This window comes from Triturus cristatus, chromosome 1_2, assembly GCF_964204655.1.
Source record: "Triturus cristatus chromosome 1_2, aTriCri1.1, whole genome shotgun sequence".
Classification (NCBI taxonomy): domain Eukaryota; kingdom Metazoa; phylum Chordata; class Amphibia; order Caudata; family Salamandridae; genus Triturus; species Triturus cristatus.
In genome coordinates this window covers 831666505-831681669 of record NC_140580.1, presented here as the reverse complement: position 1 = coordinate 831681669, position 15165 = coordinate 831666505, and positions in this window count along the sequence as shown.

Here is a 15165-nt window from a genome sequence, read left to right as displayed (position 1 = left end):
CAAATGCGGTCAGACCAGTCCCAGATGTTGCCTAGCGAATACAGCGAGCCAGACCACTACAAAGATGGTCTGGGGGGTTTCCCTCCCCAAATATTTGGGCAAAAATGGCACGTTCTTCAACACATATTTAATTATATGTTCAATTGTATTAGCTTTTAAAGTATAATAAATTATGACGTCACTGTGCACCAGAATACGACAATCTTTGTTGGGGCTCTTCAATGATTCCATCACTATCACCCTCCAACAGTGTCTCTCATCCCTCCATAGCCCCTCTCCAACATGTATTTCATTTGCTTTATAGTGCCTATCATACCAGTGTAGGGTGTCGGAGCTCTTTAAATCACACACATAGAGAGACAACGAATCACATGTGTGTAAATCAATAGGCCTGGGCTAAATTTCCGTTCCGCTCGCGGAAATTGCGATAATTTGACATTTTTGCGTTCCACGGAGAGCGCGAAAATGTCAAAATTTCCGCATTCCGCAGTTTAGCGATAATTTGGTTCTTGCTCGCGCTGTAAAATAATACATTCTCGCGCGCACGCGATCGCCTTACCTGAATCCCCGCGTTCGCCGACAAGTTTTCCCGATCCGGTCGCGTTCTCCACAAGATGTTGGATTGTTGGTAGCCATTTGCGCTGTCTCGCGACAGTTCGCGCCCGCAGTAATGTCATGCGTCGCGCGATCACGTCTTTCTTCTCGCGATCATGCACCGCGAGAAGAGTGAAAACAAGATGGCCGCGCCCGCAAGCAACCGCATGGGTAAGTTGGCAAGCCGCGAACACGCAGAAAATACCGCGAAAGGGCGGGAAAAAAACTTCCGCATCTTCGCGATATTTCCGCGTGTTTGCGGAGATTTTAAACATTTTCGCGATAATTTGTGAAAGTCGCTTTTGCAAATTCCGACCACCCCTATAAATCAATGTAAAGACAATGTTACATAAGGCAAAGGTGACTGCAAGGTGTAGGATTCACACGCCATCCATACTGGTAGGCATTTTTTAAGAGTGCTTGGTCTGTAGAACCACAAACTCAGAATTCAGTACATAATACAGTTGTTAGGGTTGGCTTTACTAATAAGATTTTTTTTTTTACCCAAACAAACCGTTTTTAGCAACATTATGATAAGAAAAAACTCAGAACAAACACACACCTTTCTAACCTGACCCATGAAGTTTGCATGCAGCTCTTTGATGACACTTCATAGCTCACTGTGCTATGTTAGGGTTGTAACTTATGAACTGAACAGTAAGAAAAGGGTCTCTGAGACAAAAGCAGTAACCCACTAAGATATGTTTAAAAAAATACTGTTCTGGTGCACAGCCAGGATTTGACAAATAGGACACGATTGGTATCTCCACCCTTGGTGACTTATGGAAAAAAGGGAAAATTCAACCGTTCTCAGAATCACAAAAAGAATACAATTTAGACCAGAGGGAAGTATTTTAATACATGCAACTCCGCCATGCTCTGATTACAACCATCCCTACCAGGGTGAGATACCGGAGGCACCCCGTTAGAAGATAGACTACTATATGAACCCATGAATAAAAAAGCCATATCTATGATATACCAAAAACTTTGCAACAACCTACCTGATCAACCCCAATGACTTCGAGAAAAATGGCAAGTAGAGCTAGGGCCACTTGAAGACAAGGCATGGCAAACCGTGTTAATGTCCCCCGTGAGGCTGCTATCTCACTCATATTCCGCCTTATCCAGCTCAAGATACTGCATAGAACATACTTAACTGGGGCTACCTTTACTAAAATAGGGTGTCGTGAAGACCCACGTTGCCTCGGGCACTGCAAGGAAGAGGCCACATTCTATCACGTGCTATGGAGTTGTCCTAATATAATACCACTCTGAGGAAAAGTCACACGACGTTTACGAAATGCAATTGGTAAAGATATCCAACTAACACCTAAGTTGGGACTCCTCAATATATGGGACGCCACAGATCTCACTACAACAGAACAATGTGTCACTTTGGGGTTCACAATGGTCAAACACAATATCGTGATGCGCTGGAGGGCTGGTGATGAACCGACCTAGAAGGGATGGGCAAAGGATATGGATAAATGCATGATTGCTGAAAAGGAAGTGTTTAAAAACAGAGGGTGTCCTAAAAAATGGCATACAAATTGGGGTAAATGGAATATATATAGAGGAGAGATCTGCATCTCTCCATCAATCGGAAAGGCAAGGAAAGACAGAGATGGGTGCGGATGAACCTGAGAATATGCATCCCAGAAGTCCCATCAGAAAAGTGTCTCTTGCACTAAATGCATAAAATGTTGTCTTTATAACAAATTACCTCAATGACTTGTACTGTTTACTACATAAACCAATAAAAATATATATATATATATATAAAAAAATACTGTTCTGTGATCTGCATGGTACACGTCCTTTGCAACAGGCATATTAATCATCTGCACTACCTTATATGAGTCAAAACTGCCACTAGACAAAACTCTGATCTCTCTCCAGGAGGTTCATTGATCACCAGAATTATCTTGACACTTTTAATGTTGCCTGAAAACTGTTGGCTAGACAAGGAACTCTCCAGCAGGTGCTTTCAAAACTGCTGCTCTGCTACAAAAATGGCCACAGTAACAAAACCGCCCCCCCCCCCCACTCTTTCAGCCTCCCGGGGAAACGCCCACTGCCCAGTATGGCCTGTCCGGCCTTGATTCTTTAAATAGAACCTACGAAGGTACATGTTGGGGATGCCTATATTCTTCAGGGGTGATAGGTGGGCTCTCCTGCCACTGGACTAGAGAAAAACGGTGCATCAATGCTCTGTCTGGCGACCTACTTGCAATCTCAGTAGTATAGCCCAGAACTAAAGCACCTCTGCTCTTTGACCCATATGTCTCAAGGCACAACACAAATCTTCACTCTTACATCCATCAGTCCTTTAATCAATCGATCAATTCCCCTGTCCTTCTCTAATTTTCACATTCTTTCCTTCCAACATTACTTCCCTCCTTTATCCTTTTGTCTTTCCTTTTATTCCTTTCACCATTCCTTTTTCCTTACATCTTTCATTTCACCCTTGATTTCTCTATGCCTTCCTTCCACCTTTCACCCTTCATTTTTTCTTTCCTCCCCTTTCTTTCTCCCCTTCTTTCTTTCTTTTTCTCCCCCTTGTATTTCCTGTCTTGCCTTCCTGACTCTTACCTTCTCTATATGCATCTCTTAGTCCTTTTTTCAGTTTTCATAATTTCTCTATCCCCCCACCCCTCAGCTCTGCCAGGCTATTTCATAACACAGTTATACATGAGCTTTTGTCTTCAGACATAAAGGCAGAATAGCCCTTTAAAGGACTCGTCACCATTTTAGTGTGACCCAGATTAATTAAGCCACTGGGTGATAGTTACCTTCTTCGTCAGACTCCTTACATTATGAGGGTGCGACACATCCATAAAACAAGCAGCTGCACCAGCCCTTTGGAATTAACATAAAACGGGGCCCTTCCCTAGCTCAGAGGAGATACATGCGTGACCTTTCACCCGGAAGCCCTGTTGGTAATCTCCAAGCAGCATCACCGTATTTAAGGAGCAGGAAGCACAGGACAGAGCGAGGAAGAATAGGAAGCATGAACTGTAAGAAGGATGAGTAGAACTCAGTGGCGTAGCTAAGTGGGATCAGGGGGGCAGACCACACCGGGCGGCACTTTTTGGGGAGCGGCGGGTGAGGTGAGCGCAAGGTAAGTGTTTTTCTTTTTTTAAATTTTATTTTCTCTCCTCCTCGTCTGTCGACTCAAACATGCTCTAACTGCACCGACCTCACTGGGCGTCAAACTCAGTGGTGGCAAAAGCTCTAGCTACGCCACTGGTAGAACTCAACGCAGCCATGATTACCATGAAGTAAGAGATTTGACATTTGGGGGCAGACTTATTCATTTTTTAGGCACGCAGTGCAGCAAAGTTGCTGCCCTTTGTTGCGCAAGTGGAAGAAAGCTGCGCAGAGCTGTATTTATTAACAATTGCATGCTGGGCTCTCACCCCCTGTGCTGGGGCACAAACATGCTGTGGACCCCAGAGACCTAGTGCAAAAGTGTGTGCTTGATATCGAGCGTAGGTTTCTACTGGAACTGTACCCTTAATCTAGACAGGTTCTATAAAACCTCACACTCCGGATGCGTGTTGTACAGAGCAACACATATGCAGTGTGTGGAATGTTTGTGGAAATATATTTCTTCAATTTAGCACCACTTTTAAGGAGGTGCTACTTTTTGACTCATTGCCCGGTTTGAGTATGTTTGTAAATCAGATTAAGCATCAGAAGCTTTAGGCGCTTGTGCTGATTCACCCAAGAAGCACCCATGGAGAACCTCTTTTCGCAAACTGGGACAAAGCACCACAAAGGGCAATCTGAACTGAGAAAAAGGCATCTTTCCAGTGTAAAATACTTGTTCCTCTGGAAAGTAAGTGGCTTTCTAAAATGGTGCGCCGCTTTGCATTAATTTGCAGTGGTGCACAATCTTGGTACAGCTACCCCATGGTTTCTAGTTCTTGTCACAGTCAACACGTTTTGAGGCTTTAACAAGTCTTCAACTGAAATCTCTAAGAAGGCAACCATAAGCTCCTCACCATCTAAACTCTTGAGAGTCTAATGCCCTCATTTACGGGGATTTGGAGTAGAGCAGCTTTTGCTGCGCTGCCCTACGCCAAAGTGAAAGGGCAGGAGTGCTCTGTATTTATGCAAAACGGGACGGGTCATTCCTGTTCTTTCCCCTTGCGCTGGCACCATTTCGGCAGCCTAGTGTCAACACAGGCACCCTTGCACCAGGGTGCCTGTGTAGTTGGCAGGATTGTTTTTGTGCAGGAAGGGGCATCTTCCTGCACAAAAACAATCGTAAGAGACATTTTCCTCTTTCTATGTGTGCTGCAGAATTCAGCACACTTAGAAAGAGGAATAAACGAAAAGAAGTAAAGATATTTCTCCTTGATAATATGCCTCACCTCGGGAGGCAAAGGGTTTTGGCGCTTCCCCAGGTTTACATGATTTGGTAAATCTGGGGCAGCATCAAAATCCATGGGTGTTGCATGGGAAAACCCACGGCAATGCCCATGGAATGCCTCCAGAGTGACCAGTAAGGCAATGCAGCGATTTGTGCTGCCTTGCCTTACTCCATATCTATGAGGACATCCAAAGCCATGAATATTAGCTTTGTGTGGCCTCACAGGTATGATTTTGTAATCTGCACCGCAGGCGCACCACAAAAAGAGATGCTTCGGTAGCACAGGGAGTTCGTAAATAAGCCCGTTCGTTCCTAAAGGCAATTCAAGAAAGTAAGCCATTATTTGATGAACTCTTAAAACAATGACCACAGTAGTGTTACCATCACCATATATAGAGGCCATGAATCCACCCCGCACAGGACAGAATGTACAAATGAAAAAACAAAGCACAAAAGTACCATCAGACCCAAACTAAGGACAGTGGGCTAAAAAGTACACCAGCAAGTAGATAATCACCCAACATCTAGAAATGCAAAGGGTTGGAGCTGTTGATGCAGCGGAGTTTACCAGCTCTACACATTCATACACACAACACTCATTTGGGCCCATATACATTCATACACACAATGAGCTGGCAAATATCCACTGGTCATCAATTTTATTGTACCCTAGGAAACCTTTACACCAGTATTCTTACCATTCCTGTCTCCTGAGTAAATGAACGTTCGATAAGATCTAGTAGTGGATTAGAATAGGGAGGAAAGACAATAATACATTTAACTTTACAGTGGCAGCTGTTACAGATTAGGTCTTTTTGCGCCAATTACGGCGGGTTTAAAAAGAGCTCTCCTTCCGCCTATCACCTCCCAGACTGTTCGCAGCCTGGTCTGAAGTACCGACGGATAGGTAAGAAAGGAGAGCTTTCAATATTGATCATATTCTTAAGTCCCTCTCCTGTTCTAACGTTAATTCCTAGTTTGATGGCGTTTTTTAATGTGTTTACAAGCAATTCCCTTTATTACGCTATCTTGTTGTTAACTTAGTTTTTTTCGATCTTCAGTAACAAGGAGTGAGGGTCTGCATACAGAGGGCTCTCCTTGGCCCTGTAGTTCTTCAGTTTGCAGAACTCTCTAGCATCAGACTTTCTCAGCGGCTTTTTCTAAAAATTGAGTTTTCATCTAAGCTTTTCCTGCACAGGCGTACCAATCAGGGGCTGTGTGTTTTTCTGGTTTTAGGCCTGTTTAGGGTCATTACAGTGTTTGATATATGGGTGGAGTATGCAGTCAGATTGGTAGCATGAGGCAAACTTTTCTGTTTTTTACTCTACCTACTAACAGAGCGGTGCCTCTTTCTCCGAGCAGTCAGCCGGGTGAGGTGAGGCGGTTCTCCCACACAAAGCTGGGTAAGTCCAATATAGTTACAATCTAATTTTTGATTTGATGAATGTGGCCACCCTGTGGGTTTTCATCTCAAATATTAGTGCATAATTGGCATTAATGAACAGGTACTTTTTGAGATAGTGATTTTTGCAGCTATTATGGTTGTGATAGTTTGACTCTTTTCTTTTTTAGGAAAGAAGAGGTGATTCTTACCTTCCAAACACTGGGTCCGGTTATCTGGTAGGGTGGCTACAGCCACGGACTGGTCGGACCAGCACATACATTATTATTTGTTATAAGAACTGTCTTATATATACACTTGCACGATTTGCGTTTACTTTGCAGTAGCTATTTTTATTTTTTGAGGTCCTGAAGAAAGCCGGGTCGAGTGACCCATCCGGCTGAAACATGTCGACCACAATTGGATTTAGCTAGGAATTAGTCTATATATTTCAAGACTATTAGGTTATTTTAGACATGACACTTGGACATACTCACAATAAATATAGATTTTTTGGCCCTAGTAGTCATTCTTAATTAGCACATGCAATAGAGCACTGCACATTTTTTGGAGTTCACATAGTTGGAACATACATCTGGGTAAGAGTTTCTTCAGGAGTATCAGGGTCAGGTGCCCAGCAGGGCCTGGTGGCTCAAGACTGTGGCCGGCGATCCTGTTCTTCTATAGGCCCAGATGACGAAGCTCCGCCAATAAGGGTGGGCTGATGGACTCTATAATCTTACCGATTTATGAGCAAACTATCTGATCTCTTAGTTTTCTACTTTCAGTTTCACTATTCTATCTCACGATTCTCATTAGGTATCTGTTTAGTGTAAATAGACTGAGTATCTCATGTTAGTTGTTAAGTCTTTGAATGGGGATTGGAGATTGCTCAGTCTTTAATTATTTTCCCTATGACCCTTATGTACATATGTTTGTTGCTCTTAAAACAATGACCACAGTAGTGTTACCATCACCATATATAGAGGCCATGAATCCACCCCGCACAGGACAGAATGTACAAATGAAAAAACAAAGCACAAAAGTGCCATCAGACCCAAACTAAGGACAGTGGGCTAAAAAGTACACCAGCAAGTAGATAATCACCCAACATCTAGAAATGCAAAGGGTTGGAGCTGTTGATGCAGCGGAGTTTACCAGCTCTACACATTCATACACACAACATTCATTTGGGCCCATATACATTCATACACACAATGAGCTGGCAAATATCCACTGGTCATCAATTTTATTTTACCCTAGGAAACCTTTACACCAGTATTCTTACCATTCCTGTCTCCTGAGTAAATGAACGTTCGATAAGATCTAGTAGTGGATTAGAATAGGGAGGAAAGACAATAATACATGTAACTTTATTTTAAAGGACCACAGACTCAAAGGGAGTTTTAAAAGTTTATCTGAATTAATAATTTTGTGAGTCAAATCAAAATACACATGAATATACCAGAAATCTCCATCAGGAAAATAGTACAGTTAGCTTATAATCAGTTTGCATTAATAAATTCTTGCAATGACAGCACCTGAGGAGGGAAAGGACAGAGAGCAAGTACGGAGCATTTACCCTACAGATATATTTACCTAGAATGGTGTGAAGACCCCAACATCAAAGAGTCAAGGATTCAGGACAGGTTCGGGACAGGGAAAGGTGACCTCTTCTAGTGTAACGCCAGCGTTACACCCCTCTCTGGTGCTGCTCTCTCCGGCTCGGGCTCATCCGGACCCCTTCCTAGATGTGCCTCCTCGGTTGTTCCATGAATTTTCCCTATTGTTGGATTCTTCACTCAGATTGCAGCAAAATCAGGCAGCATCTCAGCATCAAGTGTGTCTAACTAACTAGAACTTACCTCTGTTATACCAAATTCAAGTGTATGATCCACCCCCAAATGTTTCAATTCCATGTTCACCCGCAATTTGATTGGGCCAAGCAGTGGGGTGAGGACATCACACCATACCAAGTGTAATATTTTTCTTTAGTCTGTTGTCCAATTCCCCGCCTCTTAATTTTAATACCCACAAGCTTTATTCCCTACAGATATTTCATATGTGAATTGGTAAGTCTAATTTACAATGTTTCTTCTCCTTCCTCTTGTTGGGTCAGAATTTGGGTTCCCATGTCCTTGCTGGGCTTGAGTTTGGCAGCCAGTCAATTTAGTTCACTTCGTCAGAGCAAGCAGACGTTTTACGCATTTGTAGAAGTCACATGGAAACAGAGATACGGTCAGCCTCCAAGGCCCAAATGGGAACTATTAATAAAGTCAAAGAAGAACACGTTAGAATACAAACTTAAATGAATTCACTGTATACCACTTACTTCTACTCTAACCCCATTTACTTAATAAATCTTTTGCATTAATAGCTTAGTAGAGCTTGCATGGGTTAGTTTCAGCTCAGCATGTGCGTTAGTGTGTTACTTTAAAGCGGCCATTTTAGAAGCTATTGCGCAGCTGCAAAGATTTCCCCCCAAGCGACAGAAAACGTCATACTACGTAGATGCAGTAGAGGCATGCGCAGAAGAATTCCCACGTTTTCGGCGGCCATTTTAGGACATTCGGGTTATTCATTAGTGAGGCACATAGAAAAGCGTCCCCTAGATACAATATGTTGAATGTGGTGCACTGTTAGTACTTACGGACAAATTGATTATAGTATTAAATGTTATTCGAGAGGATTGCACAGGAGCAAGTCTCTTTTATGCAAAACCTTGCTCGATCAATCCCCTCCCTGATGGCATTTTATGCCATCAATAAATTCTATGCCAACTTTAGCATTCTACCATTTCGGTGTCTTCAAATCTTTTATTCTTTCCCTTATCTTTCCTAAATTGTGATCCTTTCATTCTTTTGTAGATATTTCCCATCAATTCTTCAAATTGTATTTCTTCTAATTTTCTTTTTCTACCTTTCTCATTCACTTCGTGTGAGAAAGTGGCATCTTTCTTGCATGGTATGCCCCCACTTTTTGCTGAATTGCTGAATGTACTTTGACTGAGTGTGCCCTAGGCTCCTGCCAATCAGGTGCCCAGGGCCTATGTTCCTTCCCTAAAAACTGTGCTGAAACCTAAAACCCAAATTGCAAACCCTGGCAACATGTCAGCCCCAGGTAAATGGTACACTAGGTACCCAGGGCCTTGTGACCAGGGAAGGCCTCTAAGGGCTGCAGCACTTATTGTGCCACCCTTAGAGGCCCTGTACCCTGACACAAACACACTTCCCATGCAGGCTGAATGTCTGGGTATAGGACAAAACAGAGAGTTGACATGGCACACATCCCTGTGTGCCATGCCCACAACATACACTGCCCTGGCATACATCATCCACCCCTCTAGCTGGGTGCCCTATGCCAGTGGTGTGGGTACAGGAGCATGAGCCCTGTACCCCTACAGTACCCAGGTCCATTCCTGTACACTGTAAGTGCAGTGCTGCCATTTAAGAGTATATGGTGCTGGGAGATCATCAAACATGAACTCCACAGCACTATGATGACTCCACTGAAGACTGAGAAGTTTGGTATCAAACTTCTCAGCACATTAAACCCGCACTGATGCCAGTGCTGGATTTAATGTACAATGCACGACAGAGGGCATCTTAGAGATGCCCCCTGAACCTAACCTACAATCCATGTCTGGTCTGAGGGGCTGCCTAGGCTGCCACACAGCAGACATGTTGCTGGACCCCTGGGTAGAGAGCCATGCGCTCTCCTGGGCCTGCAACAATGCACATCCTGGGTGAGGTGCTAGGTCCCCTCCCCCAGGATGGGCAGGGGAAGCTTCAAAGGCATGCCGCCTTTGTGAGCTTCTCCAGGCCACTTGCTGTACTCAGCAACTGGCCCCTACCGGTTCTAAACCCCTACTCTGGTCGGAAGACTGGCCGGAAACCCAAAGGAAGGACAGAGGGTGTGCCAGCCTCTGCCAACCCCACCCCTCAGGTGGGGGAGGCAAGGTGAAGCACATCCCCTGGCTCTCGCCATCTTGAAGATGCCCAATCAGGACTAGGCCACTGCCCTCCTCCCACAGGAGAGTGGCAGGATAGGGGGGTACCCACCCCAGGGCAGGGACCCAGTCGTCCCTGCCCTTTACCTACCTGTAACACCCCATAATTTAGTATTTAGGGGCACCCTGAACCTTCCTTCCTTGGATCCAGATTCCAAAACAGCAAAGAAGATCAAGAAGAAAGAAGACCTGCCGTGCAGCTGCTAAAAAGACGAAGACACCAACTGCTTTGGCCCCAGCCCTACCGGCCTGTCGACCCTCAAACCTGCTCCTGCTAAATCCTGGCATCTCCCGTGGCCAGCAACCTCCCAAACCCCGGAGGACCTGGCTAGCTTGTGACTCTGAGCATCTGGGACTCCCACGAGCAGTGGCACTGCTCAAAGCAAGTAACTGACCCCTGGCATCAGCCAGGAACCGCGAACCCTGCACACTCTGCACCGGCCAAGCCTGGCCTGCGCGGGAGTGGACAAAGACCACGAGGGCGTCCCCCGGCGACTGTGACCCCGAACCCGGCACCCAAGGGCCCACCTCGACGCTTCTGACGACGCCTGCAACCTCAGAACCAGGGACCCCCCATCCGCGTTCAACAGAGGGTAAGATTTCCCGACACCAAAAGGCACCCCTGCGCCCCCCTGTGCCCAACTCCTGGGTACCTACCTATCCTCCAACTACCCAGAGTGGTGGTCACACCTGAAGAATCTTCGTCCCTGAGCTTGCAGCCTTTGTTCGTTCTTGAGCTTCTCCATTGCAATCTATTGAGCGCCCAAAGTCTCAAAAGCACCCTGCACCCAGCCGCCCGAGTGCCCCTGGCTGTGCAACCTCTACTTCTACCTACTTCCCCATTTGCCCTGAGCAAGTGACCAGGAGCCCAGCTCCCACAGCCACGTGGCCTGCTAGCCAGAAGCCACCAATAAGGCCCCCTGCCTTCCATAGGATAACATTGGGCCTAACTCACTCTGCACCCGGCTGCCCCTGTGCCGCTGAGGGTGTAACAACTGTACTTACCTGACCCTGGGAGACCCCTGAGTCTATGCCCAAAACCTTTACTCTGCCAGTTGAGTTCTTACCCAAAAGCCGATAACTCACTTTTCTTCCATAGGGTAACATTGACTGGTTTTTTAAATTTCTTCGAAGTGTGGAGTTTCTAAACTTTAAAATATTCACCTAAAATCAACCGAGTAACGAAACCGGAAATACTTACCTGCTATTAAGAGAGATCCTAGTGCTGGATCTTGGTGCCCAGCACTTACCCTGAAAAGTAATTACAAACCCTACTTACCGCTAACTCAATTTTCTTCCATAGGAAACCATTGCTTTTCTGTGACATTTCTTCTAAGTGTCGATTTTTGCAAACTACAAATATTCTTTAAAAATCGTACTAACTGTGAAAACGTAATTACTTACCTGTTTTAGATAGATGTCCCAGTACTGAGCCTAGGAGCCCAGCACTGGATTACAAAAGTAACGAGAACATACTTTATCGGTAACTTGAACTTTCTCCCATAGGAAACCATTGACTGTTTTCTGTAAAATTTCTTCTGTGTCGATTTTGCAAACTTACAAATATTCGTTAAAAATCGCCTGTATAACCTAAACACATTCTATCAACTGCTTACAGGTGGTATACTAGTGCTGGATCCAGGATCCAACACTGAACCTGAAAAAGTAACCATAACCCCACTTACCTGCTAAGTGAATTTCCTCCCATAGGATAACATTGATAATTTGAAGTGTCAACATTTAAAATACCAAAATATTGCTTAAAAATCACAACAGTAACTAAAACGTATTTACTCACTTGTTTCAAAGAACTGTCCCAGGACTGAACCTAGGGTCCAGTCCTGGAGTTAGAAAAGTAATCCTGAAAGTAATCAATTGCATTTAACTTAAAATTCCCATTGAGCACAATGTATTATTGTGTTTGAAATTGTGTTGCCTATTGCAACAAACTGTAACTATTACCTTCAAAAGTCAATTGCCTATTGCAAAGTATTTAACGAAAGCATCTCATTCTGAGAAAGTATATTTTGATACCTATTGTTGGTTCTAAAATAAAACAACCATATATTTTTATATACAGACCATTTGCTGACTGAGTGCGTACAACAAATGCTTTACACTGTCCTCTGATACTGCCTTACTGCTCGACCAAGCTACCACTTTAGAGAGTAAGGTTATATCTAACGTTAGCCTCTGCCAAACCTCTGGGGACTAGGGACTCTGTATACTCTGTACCTATTTGGGAACAGTATATAGAGAGCCACTTGCCTACACTTCGTACTTCTTTCTTTTCCCACTGCACTTGCGAAAACACATTTTCATCAGAACTAACAAAGTTATGCTCATGATTGGCAATAACATTTAACCTAAGATACCTTTACCTATATTAGAAAACCAACTACTTATGGTGGAAAAACTATTTGTTATTTTCTTCCATACACTGTCAACCTCCAGTGGTTTCAGTTCTTCTACCAAATGTGTAATATTTTTAATATATCTTCCAATCTCTACACTTTTGTCTGGCATATACGTGCAACAATGTTGCTCTTTCAGCATTTTAGAGACTTCACCCTCTTTTGCCAATAAGATATCAAGGGCAAGTCGATTTTGCAAAACCATAGATCTGACAGCAACTAATTTTGTATTGATAAGTAGAAATCCTCCAGCAGTGTCAGTAGATAACCGATCAACTACTGTTGACAATTGACACATTTTTCGAGAATATAGCAGAACCCCCACTGAAGGTATCAATGCACCAAATATATCACCTACTATTTCCAAAAAACGAGCTCTTTTATATCTAGTTAGTCCCACTACTGTCGTTATTGCTTCCAGTGATACTTTTAACATGGTAGACTTTAGGGAATACTATTCTGAAATATCAACTCCCATACCAGTGATCAGGCAACCTAAAATAGGCTTTGTTTCCACAAATATAATAAATTCCAGGGAATACTGGATGAGTTCCTCATTTTAGTCCCCAACCCCCAATTACTAGGAAATTATGTTCACATTCACTGGAACCAATAAATACATTGTTATATTCTGTTTTAAGTCTGTGGAGACAGATTTTCCCTTTCTTTTCAAAGTCCAGAGACATAGCAGCATGAGTCTTGCCAGTTACTAAAAGATCTTCCCTTCCATTTAGGTATCTGAGGTTTCAGTTCAGAGGCTCTTCTTTGGAAATACTGTCTCCCGTTTTCTACTAAATTCAAAAATATCTTTTCTTCTTCATGTAATTTACAGGTTAAGTTGCGTTTATGTGCATCAGCTATATCTATTGTCTTCATTGCTAGGAAATATTCACCCATGAATTGTGAGTCTTTAGTACTAAGGGCAAGGTTCATGCTCTTTTGCATGGGAACTTCGGAAAATATTACATCTACATTTGAATAATAATACTGCAATTTTCCAGTTCTATAGAATAAACTAGCTAGTGCACTACAAGAAATTCCATATGTCAAGGGTAAATGATGATAAGTTACCCCGTCAGCTACTGAGCTTGGTAATTTCATGCAAACGTAACAATCACTAACTTCCATAGTTTCTACATAATGTACTAAGAGATTTGCAAATACATTTAAATCAGTTCCATTCTTATTACAGTGTGGTGTGAATCTAGCTCATCTGGTGTTTCTAGGTCTACTCTATCTCTTTTAATGTTTGCAATTTCTGTATGTGTGTTAGTACTATTTTGTTTGTCAGTAACCATCAGATAGGGAATAACTATTGCTAATATCACCCATATTATGAGGACTAAGATTAAACTACATATACAGATCCTAAAACACTTCTTTATACAGTTTTGTTTTGGTTTTCCAGCAACATTATTATCAGACATCTTGTACAAGAAGAATATATCTTCTTAACTTCAGAAACTTGTATGAGATAACACCTTAGGCGTCTTTTCTCTTTCAGGTCGGTGTCACTTCTTTAATTTGTTCAACACTCAATTCTTCATCACTTTCTTAATTTAAATTGAGGTTTTCAAAGTCTTCAAGAATAACATATGTCCATTCAGGACCCTTGAACTTGTTATTCAATGTCTTCAATCTTTGACTCCTTCTCTTTGGTATTACCTTGGAAGGTCCAGATTGACTAGTTACTTCATTTACTTGATCAGGTTCTTCATTGATTGCCTTAAGTCTCTTGATAATTCTTGGCCAATTATCACCTTTTTGACTCTTCTTCAACTTCACTGCACTGCCAGGTTCAAGCCTCTTTTTACTTTCTTTAGACTTTGGCACGACTTGATCAGCTTCATCTTCAGATTTCCTCACTATCTGACCTTGTCCAGGGTTTATTGTTTTGGCCTTTTCTGCCTGGATGGGTTCATCTACCTTAATCTGACCCTGTTCAGGATTAGTGATGTCTGTTTTTTCTTCTGTATCCTGAACCTGCGTTTCTATGCCTATCTGGTCCTGTTCAGGTCTTTTTACCTTCTTCTGCCTGAACGGTTTCTCTAAGTCCTGACTGTCCCTCCTCAGACTCCGAAACAATGCTTTGAGTTTCTTCTGTCTGAGTATATTGTTCTCTCCTTATTTGTTCCTGCTCAAGCTCCCTAATAGTCGTGTCCCTACTTTCCTGAGCGACTTCTTCTATTCCTGTCTGGTCCTCACTCTCCTCCTGTCTATCTAACTGTGTTTGACTTCTAGTTCTTATAAGTACTTCAGGTATGTCCACCCCTGGGATCCAGTCATCCTGATAAGTGCTTGGTTGATCTTGGGCAGCTACTTCAGGATCTTCTATAGGAAGTTCTTCAGCTGCACAACCTTCAGCACCACCGATTTCTGGTTTCAA